Source organism: Chrysochloris asiatica, unplaced genomic scaffold (genome assembly GCF_000296735.1).
Source record: "Chrysochloris asiatica unplaced genomic scaffold, ChrAsi1.0 scaffold00053, whole genome shotgun sequence".
NCBI classification, from domain to species: Eukaryota; Metazoa; Chordata; class Mammalia; order Afrosoricida; family Chrysochloridae; genus Chrysochloris; species Chrysochloris asiatica.
This window is the reverse complement of record NW_006408571.1, coordinates 18,888,330-18,893,411: the sequence shown is the minus strand read 5'-3', so window position 1 is coordinate 18,893,411 and position 5,082 is coordinate 18,888,330.

Below are 5,082 nucleotides of genomic sequence, written 5' to 3'. Positions count from 1 at the left end.
TCTGTCTGTTTCCCAGTTAGATAGTAAGTTCCTTGAGGGTAAATACTAGTGTGACTTGACTTTGTATTCTCAAAAGGGCTAAAGAAAATGTCCAGCACAGAGAAAATCTTCAACTCTAGCTTTATGAGGGTAAAAACTGTCACATTCTTCATTGTGATTCCAGCACTTACACAGTGTCTAGCTTCCATAAACATATATTGACTGGTTAATGAAGTGAAAAGCATTGTTCCTCCATGAATGAAAGTAGAGCCTCTCTTGTCTCCAGTTCTTTATAGATGCAGTAGCATGGCATCAAACAGATGAATAAAATGTTAGCTCTTCTACTCTCTGTTGTTACACCTTGTTGTTGTTGTTAAGTGCTGCCGAGCTGGTTCCAACTCATAGTGACCTTGTGTAGTGTTTCCATGGACCTGCTGGTGGGTTTGAACTGCCAACCTTGTGGTTCGTAGTCCAGTGCTTATCCCATAGAGCCACACCAGGAGTCCTTAGGCCTATTACTTTTCTCTCTGAATCTCACTTTTTGTTTCTATTAAAACAGGAAGTTGAAAGTGTGAGGTCCTCACTCTTGAGGCTCAGATCTAATTCTCTCTGTGTGTGTACATGAAAGAGAAAGACAAGAGGTTGAGAAAGAGGGATGGAGGGACAAAGAGAGGGAGGGAGGGGGTGGCAAGTGGTAGAAAGTAGAGGGTGTTAAGTGGGGGGGAGGGAATGAATTCCATTGATATTTCCTTGGAAGCAAAGAAGTAATCTTTTTCACAATTAAGCTTCATTTATATAAATTAGCACAAGTAGAAACCATGGCCAAAAGGAGTTGAAATTTAGTGTTCTAAGGGTCCTTTTATCTTCTGAAGCTGGAAGAAACACTGATCTATGGTTGCAGACTTCACTTGCCTCTACAATCTTGAGACCTAGTAATGAGAAATCACATCACAACTAAACTCACCCTTTGTTTGATAGCTTCTTATTTTCCTCTTCTCATTCTGATTTTGGGTTCAGGTGTTCTCCAAGCACTTTCAAATCTTTGACCATTTCATCGGAGCTTCACAAACACCCTGTGAAGTAGCTTGGCTAGGTATGGCTGCGGTCATTGGAAATTGTGTCTTTACGTTATAATTAAATAGCTTCTAATTTTTGTAACTTTTATCATAAGAAAAATAATACAAACCATCTTTGGTCTGTAATCCAGCTTTGTTTTGTACTTGCTATGTTGTTGTTGTCAGGTGCCATCGAGTTGGAACCGACTCATAGCGACCCCATGCACAGCAGAACGAAACAATGTCACATCCTGGGCCAACCTCACTGCCGTCGCCACACTTGACACCATTAATGATGCCACCTGGCTGATCCATCTCGTTGGTGGTCTTCCTCTTTTTTTTTCTGACCCTCCACCTTACCCAGCATGACATCTTTCTCCAGTGACTGTTCTCTCCGGACAATGTGTCCAAAGTAGGAGAGACGAAGCTTAGCCATCTTGGCCTCCAAGGAGCACTCCGGTTGTACTTCTTCCAAAACACATCTATTGGTTCTTTTGGCAGTCCATGGCACTTTCAGTATTCTCCTCCAACACCACAACTCAAAGGCATCAATTCTTCTATGATCTTTCTTATTCACTGTTCAGCTTTCGCATCCATATGAGGTTATTGAAAATACCATGGCTTGGGTCAGGCGCACCTTAGTTCTCAAGCTCTTCAGTACTTTAAAAAGTTCCTGTGCAGCAGATTTGCCCAATGCAATACGTCGTCTGATCTCTTAACCGCTGTTTCCGCGAGTATTGACAGTTGATCCAAGAAGAATGAAGTCCTTGACAGCTTCAATCTCTTCTCCATTGATAAGAATGCTGTTTATTGGTCCAGTGGTGAGGATTTTTGTTTTCTTAACATTGAGATGTAATCCATATAGAAGGCTATGCTCTGTGATCTTCATAAGCATATGTTTCAAGTCCTCTTCACTTTCAGCAAGCAAGGTTGTGTCGTCAGCATATCACAGGTTGTTAATGAGTCTTCCACCAATCCTGACGCTACATTTTTCTTCATAGAACCCAGCTTCTTGTATTATTTGCTCAGCATACAAATTGAACAAGTATGGTGAAAGAACACAACCCTGTAGCACACCTTTCCCAATTTCAAAACATTCAGTGTTCCAATGCTCTGTTTGAACAACTGCCTCTTGGTCCAGGTACAGATTTCTCAGAAGTACAATTAAGTGTTCTGGAATACTCATACTTCTCAATGTTGTCCATAGTTTGTCATGATCCACACAATCGAAAGCCTTCGTGTAGTCAATAAAGCATAGGTAAATATCCTTCTGGTATTCTCTGCTTTCAGCCAAGATTCATCGGACATCAGCAATGATATCTCTCGTTCCACGGCCTCTTCTGAATCCAGCTTGAACCTCTGGAAGTTCTCTGTCAATGTACTTGCTATAGAACCTCAGAAACTCTGGTTGGGTTGCTATGAGTCAGCACCAACTTGATGGCACACCACCACCACCATCATAAAGCTTACAGAAGGTGACTTCACCTCTCTGAAACTTAGTACTGCTCTGGAACATGAGAACAGCCACTATCTACAACATAGATTTGTTGTGAGAATTAAATTAAATACTGCTTATAAAATGCTTATCGTTGTGCCCAGATCATACTTGTTGTTATTAAGTGCTGTTGAGTCCATTTCAACTCATAGTGACCCTGTATAGGGCTTCTGAGGAGCAGATAGTGGGTTTGAACCACTGACCATAGTCCAGTGTTTATCCTACAGTGCCACACCAGGCCTCTGGATCATACTTAGTAAATGGTAAAATGAATTAGCTACTATCTTTTGGGGGATCGTTAACAAGTGGGGAGGGCACTAGAAACCTAGTACTCTTTCCTAAACTCCTTTAAATTGTAGGCCAATTTAGCATCACTGGTCTGTGATGCCAATGATGCCAATGGCTTTGTTAAATGAACTTGGGTTTGATGATGTTGGTGTGGGGCTTGGGGATTTTAACTCTGGCCCCCTGACTACCATTGTTTTTGGCATGTTTGGTTGTTGTTCATTTTGCTTTTCCTTAGTGTTGCTATTAATCAGAAACTCAGAGCCAAACCAGTTTGAAGACCTGACTGGTAAGGCCATTTTCAAGATTCATCCAGGCTTTGTCTTTGGCCATATTCACTACCTGCTGCCCACGTCACCTCTGAGAAAGAAGCAGTTCAAAGGGGTCCTTATATTTTTTTCTATAGACCGTAAGGACCCAGAGTATCTCTTGCTTCACATAGAATCTGACACTTGTCCAAGTACTGTGCCAGGTTCTTTACACGTGTATAGTTCTTAAATAGCATTAAGTAAAACAAAACAAAACAAAATAAAACAAAAAAAGTAAGCTCTTAGGGGTCTACTGAGCAAAGATGGAAACAGTAAACAGTGCTGGTACTGAGATGACCACCAACTTATGACAAGCTTTGGTGTTCTGATTGCTTCTACTTAAAATGGGGTCTTTAGATCAGCAACATCAATATCTTCTGAGAGCTTGCTAGAAACAGAGACTCTCAACCTTAGGCCTAGTGAACAAGGCTCGTCAGAATCTGCATTTGAACAGCATCCCTTGTAGAATCTAAGCACTTTAAAGTTTGAAAGCATTGCCCTAAAACATGTGTCCTCAGTCCAATCCAGATTAAACCATGCGTGAAGGACACAACGGCAGTCTGACTGCTCAACAGATAATAATGCATATTTTTAAGTTAGATAGTCCCTGATCATATCTTATTTTGGTCTATTTTGATCCTGGCTCATTTCTCTGGCTTCCCATTTATGCCATTTTGGCAACCCACTCAAATAACTTTTAGGGGCTTGATCTGTCTGCTTTGCTCTCCAATTAAACATCATATATTCCCCCTTCTGGGAAGTGCTCTGGGGACCGCAGTGGCACCATAAAGATAAGCCCTGGACTGCAAACCACAAGCCCCTTTGTGGGAGAAAGATGAAGCTTTCTGATCTCACAAAGATTTAAAGCTGTAGAAACCCTATGTTGTTGTTGTTAAGTGCCGTCTAGACGTTGGTTCCGACAATAGCGACCCTGTATAGGGTTTCCAAGGAGTAGCTGGTGAGCTTGAACTGCCGACTTTGCAGTTCAAATGGCTTTGCAGTCTGGTGCATTAACCTATAGTGCTACACCAGGACTCCCAGAAACCCTATACAGGGCTGCTACGAGTCAGAACTGACTCTACTGCACTAAACAACAGTAACAACATGCCCTCTTCTGGCATGGTTTTCCTATAGATTGCTTGTCTTGAACCATTATATTTACCTGGTCTCATGGGTTGCTCTCTTTGGGCAATCTCTCACTCTTTCCTTATTCAGGCTTTAGACAATGGAATTAGAATATATTAGAATACAATGTATTAGAATAGAATGTATTAGAAATATGTGTGTGTATAATGTAAATGCAGCCAGATATACTATAAGCCACAGTGACAGCCACAGTGGGCTCAAACATGACAACAATTGTGAGGATGACACAGGATTGGGCAGTGTTTCTATTGTGCATAGGATACGAGCTGGAACCAACTCAACAGCACTGAACTACAACAGACTTAGCCTCAAATGGAAAAATGTAGCGATCTTTACTGAAAAGTACAGATAGCACAGACTACACGTGTAGGGACAGCTGTTTAAAGAGCTGCTGGCTAGCCTGTAGTGGCTGGTCTTTCTTCTTAAGCATGGGCACTAGATTTAATTTTTATTACAGAAGATGGATAGACTGATAAATCATTAACATTTGATTTTTTTTTTGTCTTAAGCCAAATCAAGCCACTTAGAGAAAGAGTTGCTTTTGAAGATTTTTTTAATCATTTGGGGAAAGGGAAACTTTTGAAATTCTTCTGTATTGAGAAATTTTGTGTGCACAGCAAAATACCAAAAGGAAATAAATTCAGTGCAAAAAACCTGAGGAGCATAATTGACCTCGGATGTTTTCCTCATATTCTTTGAAATATTCTTCCTCTCTTTTGTAAGATTTCATGCTGAAATAACACCCTTGTCAAAGTGTCTAAGCACTCCAATAATAGTTGATGGAGAAATGGTGACAGAAAGAAAACAGGTGTTT